Raw genomic sequence first — 21793 nt, 5'->3', positions numbered from 1 at the left:
ACAATATTATCTGTGTGTTATTTCCGATTTAAGCTGTTTGTAATTGCAACTCCTAGGTATTTAGTTTAATTTACGGCCTTTAGATTTGACTGATTTATCGTGTAACCGAAGCTAAACGGATTCCTTTTAGGACTCATGTGGACGACTTCATACTATCCGTTATTTATGGTTAATTGCCAATTTTCGTACCATACAGATATCTTTTTAAATCGTTTAGCAATTTGTTTTGATTTTCTGATGACTTTATTATTCGATAGAAGACAGCGCCATCTGCAAACAACCTAAGACGGCTGCTCAGATTGTCTCCCAAATCATTTATATAGATAAGGAACAACAAAGAGGCTATAACACTCTGCCAGAAACTACTTCTGTTTTACTCGATGACTTTCCGTCACTTACTACGAACTGTGACCTCTCTGACAGGAATAACGAATCCAATCACATAACTGAGACGACATTCCATGAGCACGAAATTTCACTACAAGCCGCTTATGAGGTACAATGTCAAAAGCCTTCCGGAAATCCAGAAATACGGAATCAATTTGAAATTCCTTGTCAACACTTCGTGCGAGTAAAGAGCTAGTTGTGTTTCACAAGAACGATGTTTTCTAAATCCGTGTTGACTGTGTGTCAATACCCGGTTTTTAGAGGTAATTTATATATATACCAAAATCCTGTTGCATATCGACGTTAATGATGTGGGTCTGTAATTTAGTGAATCACTCCTGCTACCTTTTGTGAATATTGGTGTGACCTGTGGAACTTTCCATTCTTTGGGTACGGATCTTTCGTCGAGCGAACGGATGTATATGATTGTTAAGTATGGAGCTATTGCGTCAGCATACTCTGAAAGTATCCAGTCTGGACCAGAACTCTTGCTTTTATTAAGTGATTTAAATTGCTTCACTACTCCAAGGATATCTACTTCTACGTCACTCATGTTAGCAGCTCTTCTTGATTCGAATTCAGGAATACTTACTTCGTCTTCTTTGGTGAAGCAATTTCGGAAGGCTGTGTTTAGTAACTCTACTTTGGCAGTGCTGTCTTCAATAGTATCTCCATTACTATTTGCTATCTCGCAGAGAAGGCATTGATTGTGTCTTGCCGCTAGCTACTTCACATACGACAAGAATCTCTTTGGCTTTTCTGCCAGGTTACTAGACACAGTTTCGTTGTAAGAACTATTATAATCATATCGCTTCGAAGTCTGCGCTAAATTTCAGGCTTCTGTAAAAGATCGCCATTCTTGGAGATAATGTGTCCGTTTAAATTTGGCTTGTATTTTTCGTTGCTTCTGCAAAAGTGTTCTGCCCCTTTCTGTGTACCAAGGATCAGCTCTATAGTTTGTTATTTTGTCTGGTATTAATCTCTCAATTTCTGCCGATACTGTTTCTCTGAATTCAACCGACATCTGGTCTACAATTACGCTGATAATTTGGAACGAGTGGAGATTGTCTCTCAGGAAGTCGTCAAGTGAATTTTTATCTGCTTTTTTGAATAGGTGTATTTTTCGTTTATTTTTGGAAGATTTAGGGGTTACTGAGCCTCGCTCGATAACCCTGTGTTCAGTAATCCCTGTATTCGTTTTGATGCTCGTTATTATCTCAGGATTATTTTTTGCTAAGAGGTCAAGAGTGTTTTCACAACCAGTTACTATTCTCGTGGGTTCATGAACTAACTGGTCGAAATAATTTTCTGAGAATGCGTTTAGCACAATTTCAGATGATGTTTTCTCCGCACCCCGGAATTATACTTGCATTTTCGCCAACATATCGAGGGTAAATTAAAATCACCACCAACTGTAATTGTATGAGTCGGGTACGTGTTTGAAATCAAACTCAAGTTTTCTTTGAATCCTTCAGCAACTGTATCATCTGAATTGGGAGGTCGGTAAAAGGATCCATTATTATGTTATTCCGGCTGCCAAGAATGACCTCTGTCTATACTAACACACAGGATCTATCTACTTCAATTTCGCGTCAAACAAGCCACGGCCAACTGTGTTTAGCCTATCCTTTCGGAACGTAGTTAGCTTCTTCGCAAAAATTTCAGCTGAACTTACCTCCAGCTTTAGCCAGCTTTCAGTGCCTATCACGATTTGAGCATCAGTGTTTTCTGTTAGCGCTTGGAGCCCTGGTATTTTCCCAACACAGCTACAACAATTTACAACTGCTATACCAATGGTTGCTGTATCTTTGTTCTTGCTGTGTTCGGCCTGTGCCCTTTACGACTGAAGTTCTTTTTTATAACTTAAAAAACGGTCCATTCCACGCTACACAGACACTTCTACGCGTGTAGCCGCCTCCTGCTTGTAGTGGACTCCTGACTTCTACATCTACATCTACATCTAGCTGACTTATTCAGCAGAACCCGAAACCCAACCACCCTATAGCGCAAGTCAAAGAATCTGCAGCCTACACGATCGCATAACCGTCCGAGTATCTGTACCAGAGGTTCGTATCGGTCAAGTCGACTATACTGCAAATGGTCAGCTCTGCTTTCATCTCACAAGAAAGACTGGCAGTCTTTACTACCTCTTTTAGCCGCTCGAAACCAGAGAGAATCTTTTCTGATCCAAAGTGACACACGTCGTTGGTACCAACGTGAGCTGCCACCGGCGTTGGCTGCAGCCTGTGCTCTTCATGTCATCTGGAAGAATCCGTTTCATGACTGAAATGACTCCACGCAGTACCCACAGGGAGTGCACATTGGCTTTCTTCCCCTTCTTGGCAGCCATGTCCCTAAAGGGTCAGATAACGCATCTAACGTTGGAGCTCCCAGCTATCAGTATCCCATCTTCCGTGATCGCCCAGGTCTTGCAGGCTGAGATGTTTCCTCTGAAACAGGACAGGCGACTGCACCTGGCTGAACGACAGTGTCAGTCACAGACAGCACCTGGAACCTGTTTGTCAGACTAGCCAGGGAGGCCTTACGTGCGCCCCACTGGGAAGTCTTTCGGTGCCTACCGAAGGCGACCTCCCACTCGACCACAGGTTAGGGGTCAACCACAGTGCGAGTATTAACTGGGCTGGCCACAGGTGAGAACTGATCGGCGGACTCGGATGTACTGGACGTCCGTTGTATCCCCACGACTGGCCCACAACAGTGTTGCCCATCCACTGCAGCTTCAAGCCATGTAAACGAAGCCATCGCAGCCTGGAGCTGAGAGCAAAGTGTCACCAACTCGAGTCACATCCACACACAAGTCACAGTCCCTATCCATAATGAAGACCGTGGTAAACTGCACTACACAGATACATGGACTATCGGCGTGTGCTGCGGACCTATACTGTAGACGCTGACAAAAACGTAGGAACTGTGTCTAATAAATTAGATCAATACGCAGGGATTCAAAAACCAAACTACTGAAGCACCCAGGTGAGATTAAATAATTCGCCCCTGATTAGGAACTTGTAATATGTTTCAAAACCGGTTTACTTTCCGACGCAAACGAAAACTCGAGAACTGTGACTGATACATATTAAATTATTACGCAGAAACTAAAGAAACTGAGCTATCAAAGGACACGTATGAAATTGTACGATTCGTTCCTGTGTAGGAACTCGTAAAAGTAACAAAATCGGTTACTTCCCTGTTGCTGCGTCTGTCTCGGCCGGTCGTTGCTGCTATGTGTATATCTGTGCAAAGTATTTGTGCTTTTATTAATTAGCCTACCGGGTTTCCTTTGCATCGAACAATGATTGAGATTCCTTCCTCTGACAAGCCAGCAAGACTCTACAAAGTGTCCGCAAAATTACTTACTCCTATTCTTCCAAATATCAACCCAGAAAAAAAAACTTCTGTCACAAACTGCTAATTGCCAAGGTCATCTCTCATATATACTAAAAAACACGTGGGTTGTGGTGGAGTGATGACCTTAGATATCTTAAATACAAATTTATTTTAACAGATTCTTACAAAATCTGATTCCATGAGCACCTACGAACAATGACATCCATTTGTACTTTCTCGTATACTGATAACACAGAGTACTGTCCAAGTATGGTTATCGGAGCTTCATACAGTCCACCAAAAAGTGTACGCATTATGAAATAAAAGACACTATTATAAATATATGTTTACATGAAAATACATGTTATTAGTAATTGCTCAATTACCTAACAGTAGTCCAACCGACGTCATTATCTGTTACAGCTTGGCACATTTTTGGAATACTTTTCACGAGATTTTCTGCATAATCTGTCGGTAACGGTCTCCATATCGTCCTGATTTTATATGACAGTTGCTTCAAATTATATATTGGCTTTCCTTTAAGCTTCATCTCAATATACGACCAAACATTTCGATTGGATTTGCATCCGTAGATATCGCAGGCCAATCCATCGTGGACACTCCATTGTCTTGTTTCCACGCTGCACAGAGACAGCTGCGATATTTAAGATCATTATCCTCTTGAAGAGCCAGTTTGCCTGGTTCGAACCAAATAACTTCTTAACGGATCTCAGGAGACATTTTTGATAAATATTGTACATTTTTTCAGAGTTTAAATTGGCTGTAAAGAAGTGAAAATAGCCAAAACTGCAAACAATAAAACAAAACATTCAACTCTCACACTGTTTTCTATACACCGTGCAAAAGTACATTGAGTACAGATGCAAGACCACTACCGGTTACATTTAAATTATGGTGTACACTTTCTTGTGGAACTGACTCCAAGATACAAGATGTATGTAATAGACGTAAGTAACAAAGTCATCGTCAGCTTAAAACTGAAATCTAATGCGGCATTATCTCCATGAATCATCAATCATACCGACGTATATTGGATAACAAAAATGAACACAGGTTAGAAAAAAAGAAACTTCCTAACGTATAAGTGCAGGGTAGGGGATGTCATATCCTTCCAGATAGACATAACTATATAATATCTACTGTTATGAAAAAATGTGTGTATAGTGGGTGTAGTGTGTGCGGTGGCTGGGAATGACAAATGAATGCACGGTGTAGCATTACCTTTTTATCGTTATTAAAAAAACGTATTCGTTAATCGTGTTGTACGCTTGGTGTAAACCTAATATGGTAGTACTGTTTTAAACAGAAAGGGCCTTGTATTCGGAAGGGTAGTGGCTCCACTCTTTGTGCACCCATCTTGATTTATGGAGTTTGTGGTTTTCCTAAATAGCCTATTAAGTTGGTGCATAAGTTCCTAATATTTTTGTTTTTCATGTCTTATTCCGGTTACTATGGGTTCACTGCTGCTATGCGAGTTTACATATTGGCATTTTGTCATTTGGAGATACTGAATGGAGTTGTGGACGCTATAAAATGGAGTGGGAAGTTGGAGAAATCGGAACACTTCCGACATATTCTTCTGTTTGAGTTCAGTAGAGGCGCTGCAGCAGGAGAGGAAGCCAGAAAGATTTACGCCTTGTGTGGGGATAATGCCATTGGACAGAGCCCAGCAAGATAATGGTTTTCTCGTTTTAAGGAGGATTGTTTTGATGTTCGCGACTCTTCACGTTCAGGAAGACCTTCGGGATTTGATGAATATCGTTTAAACGCATTAATCCACAATGATCCATCTCAGTGTACCCGAGAACTGGCAAATGTGATGAACTGTGATCATCCCACAATCAAGAGATATTTGTATGCAATGGAGAAGGTTGTCGGGTGCGTGGATGCTGCATGCTCTAAGACTCCACCAGAAGAATCAGCATGCATCACAAGAATCAACTCGTGGCTGGGCACACGTGGATCTCTGCTTACTCGTCATCAATCGGCTCATGAACGACACCGATTATTCGTATCCTGAATCGTTGCTAGTGACTAGAAATGGTGTATTTATGCTAACACAAAGAAAATGAAGGATTGTTAGCCCAAATAAAGTAGCAACTCCCCGTACAAAGACCTGTGCGCATCCACAAAATATAAGTTATTCATCTGGTGGAACAGCGACGGTGTGATGTTCTACGAACTGCTTCCTCTAAGCGTAAACATCACTGCCTCCCACAAATATTATTCTTATTCATCGCTGTGAGGCTGCTCGTTTAGGTTTGATAAAAATATCTAAATTAAGGGGTCAAACGGGCCGACTTGGAGCAGGAGAGGCATCACAGGACATTTTAATTTCCAGTGTCTATACTTATACAAATATATTCACCAAACTTTGTCAGCATCACCAGGAAGGATTCAGGATTCACACCCATTGCAGCGGAAGTACGAAAACATAACAAAATAAATTTTTTTACGTGCGAAATTTCATCATTTTTTCACTTACTAATGGCTGCATTTGTTTCTATAGGTACAATTTTCTTCACAAGTTAGAGAGATTCTTCGATGAATTTTGCACAGCATACATACCATACTCACAGGTGTATGAAACTCTAGAATTTATTTAATTTATGAAAAAACGAATGAACTATTATATTTTAAACTTCATGTTTAGAAAAAAAAATTTTATAATTAATTACGTCAATTTTTGCCACAGTTTTTAATAGATTTGGAAAATTCTAGAGTTTCACACACCTTTAAGTATGGTTTGTACGCTGTGCAAAATTCATCGAAGAATCTTTCCTACAGCAACAAATGCTGCCATTAGTAATTGAAAACAAATGAAGGAATTTCACACATAAAAAAATTATTTCGTATGTTTTCGAACTTCCACTGCTAAGATTGTGAATTCTGAATCCTTCCTGGTCATGCTGACAAAGTTTTATGAATTTATTTGTAAAAGTATAGACAGTGGAAATTAAAATGTTCAGTGGTGCCTCTCCTGCTCCAAGTCGGCCCGTTTGACGTCCTACCCCCCCTTAAAAATAATTGAATTAAATGTTTAATAATAATGAGAACTAAAATTCGATTGCCTTCTATGAGAAGAAAGAGAAGTTGAGAACTTGTCATCCTTACTAAAATTTCTAAAGTAGGTGAAAACTCTTCATGAGAAATGGATCTAGTCATTCAGTTCTAAAACAAATCGGCAGTCATAGTTAATGGAGACTTGCAGACTGTCCTAAAATATGTATAAAATAGATTAATTTGTAGAAAAAATTATGCATTCAATTTTCGTCGTTCAAAAGGTGCCATTCGGTCATTTTAATCAAATGTACAACAACCAGCACCGCATAATATGGCAGAAACTTTTGAAGAAGCAATTTGTTAACTATAAGCTATAAAGTTACCTTGGTTAGAAAACAGATACCAGATACAAGACTAAGTAATGGCGTCCGAGATGTCTTCATATCAGTATCTTTTACAGATTATGCTGTGACACTGAATGGGAGCTGCTTACACTACCAGTCTCATTTTATAGTTATTACTTGTCTTCCGTTTTGTCACATACGTATACCGAATTCGCTGTACATACAAACTGAATGGAAACGGAGAAAAATAAATGTTTAATTCACAAATTAAAAACATGAACGGTAAATACAACGCTGTGTGCACTACAGATAAAAAAAGTGAAGCACCTGGAAGACATGGTCAGATGTCAATGTAACTTCGTATATGTACGCATTGTGGGCGTACTTGTAAATGATTAGAGTTACAGTCTCTCTGAGACGTGGAACAGTCAAAATAGTGTATTAGTGTGGTTCGTGTTTAGTGCTGCTACCAGCCCTGGTAGGGATATGAGGATGTGAACAGCGTCAGGTGTTCGGTGATCACTGTGAAGGACATGAAGATACTGAGTAGTAGTGTGAGATATCGTTATCAGCACCTGAGAGAATCTGAAAAGCATTGTGGGTCTCCATATGGTCATCTGGTAGTACTGTGCAATACCGCGTGTTGTTTAGCATGCAGATGTGACAGCAACTCGGTATTCCGGTCACCCACATCCGACCACCACAAGGGAGGACTGGCGCATTGTGCACAAAGCCCATCGTAACTCTTGCACATCTGCACCTGCTATCTGAGAACAAGTAATGGACTCCCTGCAACGTTCTGTGTCAACTTCCACCACTTATTGGAGGGTAGCAGCTGCCAGAACAGGGAATTACACTCTCATGTGTAGGCTACCGTTAACATCGCAAGACAGTGGGTGGATTTAGAGTGGTGCCATGAACGAGGACCAGAGTTGTGTTCAGTGATGAATCGCGGTTCAGTACTACTCTGAATTACCATTGCCATTGGCTATGACGGCGACCTGGGGAGAGGTGCCATTCTTCGAATATTTTGGAGATGCACTGGGATCTTAGTCCTGGCTTCATGGTGTGATGAGTCATTGGATATGAATTCACCTCACAGCTGTTAGTGATAGGGGTACTCTGATAGCACAACAGTAAGTTTCAATCAACTTGCATCTTCATGTGTAACATCTCACATGACAGTTTCGTTGTGCCATTTTTAGCCAAACAATGCTTGTCCACACATGACACTCTCAGCATGACTATGAGATATTCTTGAGGCCAGAAAGACCCCCATGTCTGTCCATGACAGAACATGTGTGGCACCAGCTTGGATGTCAACTGCATGCCAGTGTTAGTATTCAGGATATCAAGGAACAGTTACAATGAGAGGACAAGTCGCTCTCTCACTGTTCTCCATATTCAAGGGCACAATTTAGTGTTAGTATTTCATCCAAGACATCGTGTTTTTGAGACGACAGAAAGTTATCAGCATGAGCAGGCATTGATGGAAGCATGTTCAGTGTTAATGCATGCAGGATCTTTATGGTGGCTCTCCTTCAAGTAGTATTTTCCTGGAGTTCAGGAAAAGCAGGCAGTTTGTTCACTTAACAGTAAATCTTGCAGTGGACATTAGTGGCTTGGAACCATGTGGGGCCATTAGGGAAAGGAACATCTTGAAGCACTGACTTGGGACAGAATGCTGGGCCAAAGAATTTTTCCCCAAGTGTGTAGACAATGGGTTGGTTCGAAGAGGTAGAAAAATGGCCTACCTGGACCTTCCTGTTAGGCTCCTCTTGCCATAGCAGGAGCCAGGGTCACGAGAGAAACCTATGTCACCAGCCAACGCATTATGAAAGCGTTGTAAACGCCCTTTATGAACAGGGATGGCAACCATAAAAATTCGTGAGTTTCCATGCTCACCGTGGGCTGGACGCTATCGAGGAAGCCATCAGGTGGTGGTGTCCTTCGGCCTACAAAGTTTTCTTGGTAGCCTTCGACCTTCAAAATAATTTTAGAATGAACGATGCTCTGAAGTGATCTGTTTTGGGACAAAAGCACGTCTCTTACTTTAGCCACAGCCCCTAGTTAGATGCAACATAATGTTCAGGCCATCCAGATAATGATCTCTAAGATAAATGTGTTATTCATTTTAGAGCTATACGGAAACTCAAAAGAACGCACTGCCTGAAGTGGCCATGGAAGAAAACAAGTCGAGAGCATGACGTCTCCTCCTCCCTGCATGGCAGTTTGCCAGCCATGGATTGGACACTTCTCCTGAAAAGAGAAGAATATTGTTAACTTTGATTAGGACTGGCAGATGACTAGAGCAGACGAGTTAGAGGGGAGACATGGAGCTTAGAGAGTCTTGTGATTGGCACAAAACCATTGTGGGGTCAGCATTCGGGAGGACGACGGATCAACCCCGCGTCCGGCCATCCTGATTTAGGTTTCCCGTGATTTCCCTAAATCGCTCCAGGCAAATGCCGCGATGGTTCCTTTGAAAGGGCGCGGCCGACTTCCTTCCCTAATCCGATGAGACCGATGACCTCGCTGTTTGGTCTCTTCCCCCCAAACAACCCAACCCTTGCGGGGTCAGTTGCGGGAGTCATTTTGTAAAGTTTACTAAAGTTCGATGGAAAGTGAGGAGATACTTGATCTCGGGATTCAGACTCCAGGCTGGAGTGAGTCTTCTGATTCATTCTCTGGTCTGGAAAGCATTTGGGTCTTGACTTTTGTTGTGAGTGGGTTGCACTTGTCCTGGGCGTGACTTTGCGCTAGCAGGTCTTGACTGGGAAGCCTGTGGTGAGGACTTATCTGTACGACAGTTTAGACCTCAGTCATCCCTGACAATTCGCTGTGGCGTGGGCAATCTTATTCGTGACAGGCCTGCCGCTCTGATGTTTGATCTCCTTGTGCGCACTGCCGTATAAGTGAGTCAATTTGGTCCTTGGTATGACTGGGGAACGGGAGCAGCACACGCTCAAACCTGCTGAGATTTCAAGGCTGTATTAGAGAGCAATTGCGATCTGTCTAACAGATCGCCAGCCGAAACTTTGCATATTTCGTGCCCGCGATAGGGGATTGCAGGCGCCACGCATCGCTGCTCTGGAGGCGCTTGAACCACTGCGTCACCTGAGAGCGCCACACATTGAGAAAAGGGGTATTGTACTGCTGCTCTGGCTTGTTAGGGCAAACAAGATCACAATCTCGCCACTTGTTCTCAGCTGCACCAACCTAGTGTAACTTCTTTGTAGTATAAATTCATCAAGTTCTATTCAGTGTTAGATAATTTCAGAGTGCAACCAGGCAAACCTTAGTCTTTGCCAACCAGCCGCCACATAGGGTTGTTGACTATTTGTTGCATATTTCTACTGCCATCAGATCATGTTTTATTTCTTGCCATCACACTTAACATGTATTTTTGTCCAAATTTTAATCAATAAACTTGTGCCATTATTTTTATAAATGGTCAATCACATGCTGATATATTAGTCACCCATCAACAATTGACAAAAATAGTAGCAGGGCCACTATCTCATTAATATTATTTCAACATTCAAGTTAATTTAGGTTATGATAACTGTGACAAACTTTAATGCAGGTGATCAACAACAGACACACATAAAGGGCAAAATTAATTTTGCAGACGCATGGGGCAGGCAGTCAAGTCGAAGGTTTACTAGTTAAAGTGATTGCTGTCAGAGCAGTAACTCAGAGTCGCCTGTCGCCTTGCAAAATGGTTCAAATGGCTCTGAGCACTATGCGACTCAACTTCTGAGGTCATTAGTCTCCTAGAACTTAGAACTAGTTAAACCTAAATAACCTAAGGACATCACACACATCCATGCCCGAAGCAGGATTCGAACCTGCGACCGTAGCGGTCTCGCGGTTCCAGACTGCAGCGACGGAACCGCACGGCCACTTCGGCCGGCTGTCGCCTTGCAAAGCATACCCCCAAGTCCAGTGTAGTCTTGCAGTCCTGCCGCACGCAATAGCAACGACAAACGCTTATGTAAATCAGTTTTTAAATAGTTAAAATTTTTATGCCAGAACAATAATGATAAAAAAGTTGCACTTAAACAGTAGGGCTCAAATAATTAATGATATAGCACCACACAATAACAGTAACAAAATCTTAAGCAATTAAATTTTTAGATAGTTAAAAACTGCAACAATCAACCTACTGACCTTGGTATATTAGACTAGGTAAATGTAAATACAATCTGCAGGCCCGCAAAAGGGCACACCACGGCCCTTGCATCCAGACGAGGTACACGACACAGTGCCTCTAAACAGGCTACTGGCCGGAAATCCGGAATGGAACCACACACATACCACATTAAGGCGATCAGGTACTTTCCTTTTCTTTTTCTTTTTGTCTTTAGGCACTGGACAGAAACAGGGATGGTCTAGTGCGGATTGGACACAAGCAAACAAACATACGAACAAGTAGAGCTGTACTAATAATACTAGTGCTAATGGCACGGTACAGGAGTCTCACTGCGCCGTGAGTTAAAAAAATGCCTACACATGGAAAGCTTAAAACAATACTCTTGCACACCACCACCATCCAATGTCATAGGAAAATAATCTAGACGAGCACAGTCTGCTATGTTGTTGTTGTGGTCTTCAGTCCAGAGACTGGATTGCTGCAGCTCTCCATGCTACCCTATCCTGTGCAAGCTTCGTCACCTCCAAATACCTACTACATTCTTCTGAATCTGCTTAGTTTATTCATCTCTTGGTCTCCCTCTACGATTTTTACCCTCCACTCTTCCCTCCAATACTAAATTGTTGATGCCTTGATGCCTCAGAACGTGTCCTACCAACCGATCCCTTCTTCTAGTCAAGTTGTGCCACAAATTCCTCTTCTCCCCAATTCTGTTCAGTACCTCACCATTAGTTACGTGATCTACCCATCTAATCTTCAACATTCTTCTGTAGCCACACATTTCGAAAGCTTCTGTTCTCTTCTTGTCTACACTGTTTATAGTCCAAGTTTCATTTCCATACACGGGCTACACTCCGTGCAAATACTTTCAGAAACGTCTTCCTGATACTTATTTCTATACTACATGTTGACAATTTTCTCTTCTACAGAAAAGCTTTTCTTGCCGTAACCAGTCTACATTTTATATCATCTCCACTTCGACCATCATCAGTTATTTTGCTGCTGCGCGGGATTAGCCGAGCGGTCTGGGGCGCTGCCGTCATGGACTGTACAACTCGTCCCGGCGGAGGTTCGAGTCTCCCTCGGTCATGAGTGTGTGTGTTTGTCCTTAGAATAATTTAGGTTAAGTAGTGTGTAAGTTTAGGGACTGATGACCTTAGCAGTTAAGTCCCATAAGATTTCACACACATTTGAACATTTTTTTGAGTTATTTTTCTCCCCAAATACCAAAACTTAGTATCACCTGATTTAACTCGACGACATTCCGTTATCATCGTTTTGCTTTTGTTGATGTTGATCTTATATGCTCCTTTCAAGACACTGTCCATTCCATTCAGCTGCTCTCCCAGGTCCTTTGCTGTCTCTGACAGAATTACGATGTTGTCGGCAAAGATATGTCTAACAATCAAACACTGCTGACTTAATCACAGGGAAGTAGGAGGCACTTCGTCGCCAGAACACTCCACCTGCCCGAGTTCAAATGCCTATACATGGCATGTTTCAAACAAAATACCAAATCACTGCAGGAAGCAAGGACAGATGATCGATGCGTTTGTTACTAATATCGCACAAGTTCGGCAGAGGCCTTGCGGCTGGCAGCGCCCTCCTTACAGTGTGTCAGCCGTGTGCTAAGCTGCTCCGCCGACGCCCACAAAGCCCATCCGGTGGAAATAAAGTCTCTCATAAAAGCCCCCTACGCACGTGCACCAGTTAACACACATTAGGGGCTACAAGAGTTCGGAGACTCGTGTGGAATTATACACTCGCTAAAGTGTCGTTACTTGATGGCTGAGACCTTGACGTAAAGGTGTTTTGCTTACACTGCAGACAGATTTAGGCTGTTTCCCGACATTCTTTTCCAAACTAATTGGGTAAATAGGAAGTTGGTAGAATATTTATTTCAACCTTACGTATTGATTCATACCTGACAACGCTATGAATACTAAGTGCAGAAGTAATTCTGTTTGCACTTTAGGGAAAGACTTTCGATATGGTCAAAATACGTTGCCCTGTTTCTTTTACTTTTCCGATCACTACAGTGCAGACACAGTGAACTGGTAGTTGACCGTGATCGTTGACAAACTAGATTTATGACCGCCAGAGGTGATGATCGTAGGGATCGCCAATCCATTCTGCATGTTGTGAGGAACGTAATCTAATTCCTGATGGTTCAAGAACTGTCTTTTCACTCATCCAAAAATAAGAGAGGAAAACAAAGTATTTTGTAACGGCTACCGCGCAGTTCCGTGCACTGTCGTAATCTAAAGAGTTCGGTATTTGACCGAAAAACATAATTTTCATAATCTGACGTCTCAATTTCGCTTGAGGATGAAACTGTGAATATTGTCAGTATCGATTACAGTTGCCAGATTTCATATTGCCCAGTCGATTTTCTCTCCCGTGCAAACACACGACTATTCTTGAGGTGTCAGGTTACGGAAATTTGTGGTAAATTCTTATGGGACCAAACTGCTGAGGTCATCGGTCGCTAAGTTTACACACTGTTTAGTCTAACTTAAACTAACTTACAAGGACAACACACACACCCATGCCCAAGGGAAGACTCGAACCTCCGACGGAGGCAGCCGCGCGGACCGTGCGGCTGTCAGGTTACGTCCACCTTCTGTGAAGGAGAAGTATAGCACCGAACACGGAACACAGAAAGTCAGTCTCTTCCCCCCTTCCTACCTCCCGCTATCCCCTTGTACTTCTGCCTTTGTCCTCATGAAACGCATCTTTTTCTTAGTAGCGTCGCTTATATTGTTGAAAGAGTTTACAGAGCATTCGATTGTTTGTGGGTCGAGTGACTTAACTTTGTCGTGTAGTTTCCACATCGCTATAAGCGCTAGAGTTTTGTTTTGTTTTCTGTGACCTTTTGCCACATGTCTTCCTTCTTAAACTGCGCCCGACATTTAATTTTCCCTTAGTGGGCTCCCTGCACCACACTCATATAGGTACGAAACGACAGTTACCTGTCGTAGGAAGGAGGCAGAGGATCAGATATAACAATTTTATTAGTAGTACAGTGCAGGCGTTGGTAGTAGTCAATCACAGTGCACATGTCGGTCCTGCAGTGTCGGCCGCATGAGGACAGAACTGGTTCAAATGGCTCTGAGCACTGTGGGACTTAACATCTGAGGTCATCAGTCCCCTAGACTTAGAACTACTTAAACCTAACTAACCTTAGGACATCACAGACATACATGCCCGAGGCAGGGTTAGAACCTGCGACCGTAGCGGTCGCCCGGTTCCAGACTGAAGCACCTAGACCCGCTCGATCACAGCGGCCGGCGCATGAGGACATGCACTGCCGTAAGCACTGTGGTGCGAAATGGAAACCACGGTGAAAACCATAAATGTTTTATTTGCAAGAGTTAGCTACACCTTCCAGTTACTTTTCTACATAGTCGCAGCTCCCACTTAGACAGTTGTCCTACAGCTGTACCAACTTTCCAACGCCCTTATCATAGAAGGCAGTCGCCTGTGCTTTTCGCCAATTCTCTACGCTGGACTGCATCTCGCTGCCTATATCAAATTGTCTTCATAGCCAGCGGTTCATGTGACCAGAGATAAAAATCAGAGGGGACGACGTCCTTGCAGTATGGTGGGTGATAAAACACTTCCCGTCGAAAATGCTGGAGGAAGGTCTTCATTGCCCATGCAGTGTACGACCGAGAACTGTCATGAAGAAGGAAACGCATGCCAGTTACGTTATGTTGGGTTGCATGAAATCAGGGGAAATCTCTCGGCAGGAAACCATACCTGGAGGAAGACACTATTCTTTAGGGATCTTTACGTGCTAACTGTGCGCTCAGAACTGCAAAGTGCATCGACGGGCATACTAGAGAGACTGCCCAACATACTGTACCTGTTCAAAGCTTCAACGGATTTTCACTGTGGTTTCCATTTCGCGACTGATCGAAAGTAGTGATATTTTCTACCACCAACCCGAATTCATACGCACGCTGATTGCAGTTGGTCAAAAAACGATGGCTGGAAGAACGCTAATAATTGGGTTTACAGCTTCACACAACAGATTTTACTGTCACATCATCCATTCTTGATTGTTTTGGGGCTAATTAGTCCCACTGTAACCACATTCAAGATTTTTTGCAATGACTATGGTCACATCCGTTAACATCAGAAGTCGCCTTGCCTTCAGAGTTGTAACTGCTTGTGTTAGGCATTATACGGCAAGAATCGTATGATACACAACATTCGGGTTGATCATAGCGTCATTACAGATGGACCACTTCTCAGGTCGCCCCTTAGATTTACATCACGACACGTAGGTGCCAAAACTTGTATGGCGACAATGGGAGAAACTTCGTTGGAGATAGTTGGTAACTCAGAAAGTTACAAGCTGTTGTGAGCAGTCGTTTTCAGCAGACATAGGTGGAAAACATTATGAACAAAGAAGGCACCGACTGAAACTTGAGAAATGTGTTGCCCGGAATGTAATCTTAAATCTCACGTGGGGGAGTGAGACGTTATTGGAGGGTAAATTTGATTAAAAATAGGTCGCTCGTTGTGTAGGGTCGTGTGGATTTTTTTGTGTGTCACGTATATTCGGCGTCACTGTTTCGGCAGTTAGTAGTGCCAGAATTCGATGTATTTGGAAACATTACTGACAACTTGGTATGAACCTCTGATGGTAGGCAAATGCATTCGGTTGCCAATGCTAAGATCGCAGATCGGAAAGTGGTAGCTTATCCCTATGAAACATTGAGAGTGATTATCAGTATAACTGTAGCCTTGCAGGAATCGTTAAATTAAATCCTAATTTCATCAGGGGTCCTCACTTAAGTGTTTATGGTTGGCAGACGTTGGGAACTTAATTACGACAATGGGACAAATACCTGAATCATAGAATTTTGGCCTGCTAACAGCGTGCATTTAAAATTCGAGAATTACACATACAAAGCATATCTCCTAGAAATTAACATTATAACACAAACCAAAGAACAAAATTTTTCAGGAAGACAAACTTAGGGGCGCCACCAGTGTGTTGCTGAACTATACTGGCTGAATTAATGTTCAGTTACTGTCAGAGGTAGCTATTTAATTCAACCGTAGCTACTTCAAAATATTCAAAAAAGACAGAAAAGTGAACTGAGTACACAACATCACTATGAAAATAGCAAGAAGAAAATAATCGTATCAGCATGGTCTCAAAGAAATTATTCGTCATTTCAAAGGCTATACATGAGTGGTGCTTAATTAAAGCTTTCCCCCGAATGTAACATAACAGAAAAGAAAGAAGTATGCAAACAGTTGCGTAAAGCGGAATTTACAGTAACAGATTAGCGGAATGAAATCTTCTCACCTCAAACAGCTGAAATTCCTGTCGTCGAAGGCTCGCACTGCAGTGCGCGCATACAGCGTCTACAACGAATCGGAGTGATGTCGCCGTATGCTGGGCCGCTGCGAGCGCTAGTGCTGGTTTGTGTAGGGCAGGCTGTTGTGGTTTCGGTTGCAGGATGCAGTCATCTTGTCAGACTGGAGCTCGAGAAATTCGTCTAAGTCCAGTCAACCGCTGGCGACTTAGCACAAAGCCAAAGCCCAGATCAGCTGATGAAAATCGCGGCAGTCCTGAGAGTGACGCCCAGAGCCAAGTCCCCATGGGTTTCCACTCAGGAAAACCCACTCACTTCCCTTCAAGCCTCGGTGTCTCCACTCAGCGAGCTTTGTTCGGCCAGTAACCGAAAACGCCTAATTGTCCCTCCAATGGGTAGGGTTGGAATAGATCCGCAACTTTTTCTATGGTTAGAAAAACAGTCATGAAAACTGTGTTATGTTGCACCGGAAGAATATTTATTTATTGATGACCAGTTTCGAACTATTTATACATCAGCCATAAATGTAAATCTTATGTCTATCAGTCCTACTAGTGGAAAACTGGCCATGAAATCATTGCCTTCACATGTGCTCATCACTATCAGAGTAAAAACTCACTTAGCGATGAGCGTATGTTGCAGCCACATATCTGCCATCACACATTTATGTTATGGTCAATTTTCCACTTGTATGACTAGTGTAACACTTACGGCTGACTTGTAATGGACAAACAGTCCAAAACCGGTCATCAATAAATAAATGTTCTTCCTGTGCAACTTAAGATGGTTTTCATGACTGTTATTATATGACCAAGATATTTAAAAACGCTAATCTGTTCAACAGTCAGCTATAATTCAGATCTTTACTCTTTTGAAGGATCTCCTGGCGAATTTTGGTATCTTAGTTTTCTGTAAAAATATGTTTATGGCAGTAAGTACAGTCTGATTCTACGGTTACTTGGTCATAAGTAAATAATAAATCCATCTTCACGAAGATATAAATAATAATATTTTGTGCATCAAAGCAGATTTAGTAGAGTCAGATGTCGAACTACACTACTGGCCATTAATATTGCTACACCACGAAGATGACGTGCTACATACGCGAAATTTAACCGATAGGAAGAAGATGCTGTGATATGCAAATGATTAGCTTTTCAGAGCATTCACACAAGGTTGGCGTCGGTGGCGACACCTACAACGTGCTGACATGAGGAAAGTTTCCAACCTATTTCTCATACACAAACAGCAGTTGACCGGCGTTGCCTGGTGAAACGTTGTTGTGATGCCTCGTGTAAGGAGGAGAATTGCGTACCATCACGTTTCCGACTTTGATAATGGTCGGCTTGTAGCCCATCGCGATTGCAGTTTATTGTATCGCGACATTGCTGCTCGCGTTGGTAGAGATCCAATGGCTGTTAGCAGAATATGGAATCGGTGGGTTCAGGAGGGTAATACGGAACGCCGTGCTGGATCCCAACGGCCTCGTATCACTAGCAGTCGAGATGACAGGCATCTTATATACATGGCCGTAAAGGATCTTGCAGCCACGTCTCGATCCCTGAGTCAACAGATGGGGACGTTTGCAAGACAACAACCATCCGCAGGAACAGTTCAATGACGTTTGCATCAGCATGGACTATCAGCTCGGAGACCATGGCTGCGGTTACCCTTGACGCTGCGTCACAGGCAGGAGCGCCTGCGATGGTGTACTCAACGACGAACCTGGGTGCACGAATGGCAAAACGTCATTTTTTCGCATGAATCCAGGTTCTGTTTACAGCATCATGATGGTCGCATCCGTGTTTGGCGACATCGCGGTGAACGCACATTGGAAGCGTGTATTCGTCATCGACATAATGGCGTATCACCCGGCGTGATGGTATGGGGTGCCATTGGTTACACGTCTCGGTCACCTCTTGTTCGCATTGATGGCATTTTGAACAGTGGACGTTACATTTCAGATGTGTTACGACTCGTGGCTCTACGCTTCACTCGAACCCTGCGAAACCCTACATTTCAGCAGGATAATGCACGACTGCATGTTGCAGGTCCTGTACAGGCCTTTCTGGATACAGAAAATGTTCGACTGCTGCCCTAGCCAGCACATTCTCCAGATCTCTCACCAATTGATAACGTCTGATCAATGGTGGCCGAGCAACTGTCTCGTCACAATAAGCCAGTCACTACTCTTGCTGAACTGTGGTATCGTGTTGAAGCTGCATGGGCAGCTGAACCTGTACAGGCCATCCATGCTCTGTTTGACTCAATGCCCAGGCGGATCAAAGCCGTTATTACGGCCAGAGGTGGTTGTTCTGGGTACTGATTTCTCAGGATCTATGCACCCAAATTGCGTGAAAATGTAATCACATGTCAGTTCTAGTATGATATTTTCGTCCATTGAATACATTTTTATCATCTGCATTTCTTCTTGGTGTAGCAGTTTTAATGGTCAGTAGTGTAGAACTGAGGTAAGGGTTTCTGAATATGTAAGTGTGGACTAAACTGTCAAAACCAGACGACAAGTAACAAAAGGCATTTGAAATATGATTCTACAGAATGACATTGTAATTTTAGCAGATGACTGATCGTAAAATTCAAGAGTATTAAGAACAATAGACAAATAACAACAGTTCTTCGTAGCCTTCAAAACTTTCATGGAAGAATCAGCTGCCTTGTGGTGCATGTGCTAAGCGATTCAGGTACAGCTTGGCAAAGAAAAGGCAGAGGGTACAAACGGTAGACAAAGAATGGAACATGTAAAACACGCACAACCGTTTCGTCTACTTGAATGGATCTTTCAGCCCTAATAACCACTTTAACGGCGCATCGTTTGCTTTCAATTCGAACTTCCTATTAGTCACATAACAATGGAAATAGTAATACCATTCGTAAATCAGTATCTCTTTCTCCGTGGGTGACTAATTCAGTTCGACTTTATTTAACTGTCTTGACACGTATACCACAGGGTGTTCCTGACCATTCACATCCAAAGTCAGAATACATCCCATTGTCTGTTAGCTGCATCACAGGACAGGATAAATTTTTTCCCTGCTCTGAGAATATTAGCACTAGGCTCTTTCAACTTCTTAGCTGAAGCTGTTTCATTGTTTGTGGTTGTAAGAAATCACGGACCGTACATATCAACCTTGGGTCACTCTTTACACCATAGTGGCTAATCACATGACCTAGATAGTTTACCTCCTTAGAGACGAAGTGACACTTTTCAATATTTAATGTTAAATATGCGAAACACTGACTCCTAAGCACTTCCACAAGTCATTGTGTGTCTGCCTCTAGATCTTTAGAAAACACGGTAATATTATCTAAATAAACTATACATTGACTTGGTTTTAATCCCCTCACCTTATCGAGCTACCTCTGGAACGTGAGTGGCACATTCGTAACCTCAACTGGCATCCGTCAGTAGTAGTAATGTCCTCATGGAGCGGTGAACATGATCTTTGAGTGGCCTGCTGAAATCACTTCAAACTGATGATATTCACTCTTCAAATCCAACGCAGTGCTTAAATTGGTCAATGTTGTCCAAAAATCCTTTGAATTTTTTATATGATATGCGTCCATGATTATCCTTGTGTTTACTTATCGGTTGTTGCAACAGACCCCTGTATTTCTTCATCCTATCCAATGATTTCCTTCCAAAATGAGATGGCTGTTCCACATAGATGGTCACTTTCCTCAACATTGTCATCAGCCAATTGATGAATTCTTCCATCATCGGTTGCAGGTGCTTGGGTATTGTGTATAACTTTTTGTAGACTGGAGGGTTATCCTCCACTGGGATTTTAAGCTGGATCCTGTGTGTTCCCAGCAATAGCCCACTAGGAATGAACAGATCTATGAAATATGTTAATGAAGCCTCTTCGTTTTAAGTGCTTCAGTTTCTCGTATAATGTAGATGCATTGATGAGTTGTTTGTGGCAAAGGTCTCCACGAAATCGTTCTTGTGTAGGATGTCCAAATTGGCAACCACGTACCATTTTGGCAAATTCACTTTGTCTGAGGCAGAATTATGTACTCACTGGAACCATGTAATCTCCATCTAATTCCTGCATTCATGTTATACTTACACACATAAAACAATTCAAAGTATCCAATTTGTTGTTGTGTTCCAATGGTTCTATGATGTACATCACATTATTTTGTAGGTTGGAACTCACACTTATCGATTGTAATTTTCTTTTACCTCTTGGTGTTTTATCATGCGAAGTGAGCTTTAATGAATGTGTGCACAGCTCATGTTGTTTCTCCTTCATGATTGGTAAAATTTGTGACAATATATCTGTATGTCCGTTTCGTGACTTGTTTTAGAAGCACTTGAAGAAATGTGCACTACAAACTGCAATAAGGAGTTTCATGCATTTTGTACTTTTTGTTGGTATGCGACATGATATTCTGTTTTGTACAGCATTTGATAATATTTTGAGTTCTACACGTTTAAGAGCTGTAAAATAAATTAAAGCTATTTGGAAGATATTGCTAATTCTTCAATTGCAGAATTTTATTCTGTTTGTTTTTGAACCTGTTTTTATAGAATGTAATTGGTTAAGAGGCATTTTGTCAATTGTGCACCATCTTGTAACCTTGAAATGGAACAAGGTCTTCAACCACGGAGAATTTGATATATGCAAATAAACTGAGTTTCTTTTAATATCTTGACAATTTTACCTGTCATGAAAGTGGAAACGAATAGTTTCTATTTCAAATACACGTTTAATGCCTAACTGGTTTTTGATAATAATTGTTCTCAATTACATTTTACTTACTGGTTATTGGTGGACAGTAGAGTAATGTGTTGAATACAGTACTGACAAAATTTTCACAACTGTAACACTTCTTAATTACGTTGCTGCGGTAATGGACTCTCGAGTCCGGTATGACCAGTAAGTGAATGTGTGTGAGTGTAACACTTCTTACTTTCAATAGCATGTTTCTTTTTAGGTACATGACCGTGTTGTGCCTTGGAACACAATTTCACATTTGGAGAAACTTCACGTTTCTCGAGCCTCTTTTGTAATTTCGGATAAAGACTGCAGGACGCAAAAATATCATTTAAAAATGGAATAAGGAAATATATTAAGTTTTAAAGGTGTTTCAAAGCACTAACTCTCCCCTACTGAGTAGTTCTTATACCCTGGAAAGGTCGAGTAGGGCCTCTTGATTGGCCAGAACCTTGGACT

This window comes from Schistocerca serialis, chromosome 2 (assembly GCF_023864345.2).
Source record: "Schistocerca serialis cubense isolate TAMUIC-IGC-003099 chromosome 2, iqSchSeri2.2, whole genome shotgun sequence".
In the NCBI taxonomy this organism is placed as follows: domain Eukaryota; kingdom Metazoa; phylum Arthropoda; class Insecta; order Orthoptera; family Acrididae; genus Schistocerca; species Schistocerca serialis.
The sequence above is the reverse complement of the archived record's forward strand: the minus strand, read 5'-3'. Positions refer to the sequence as shown.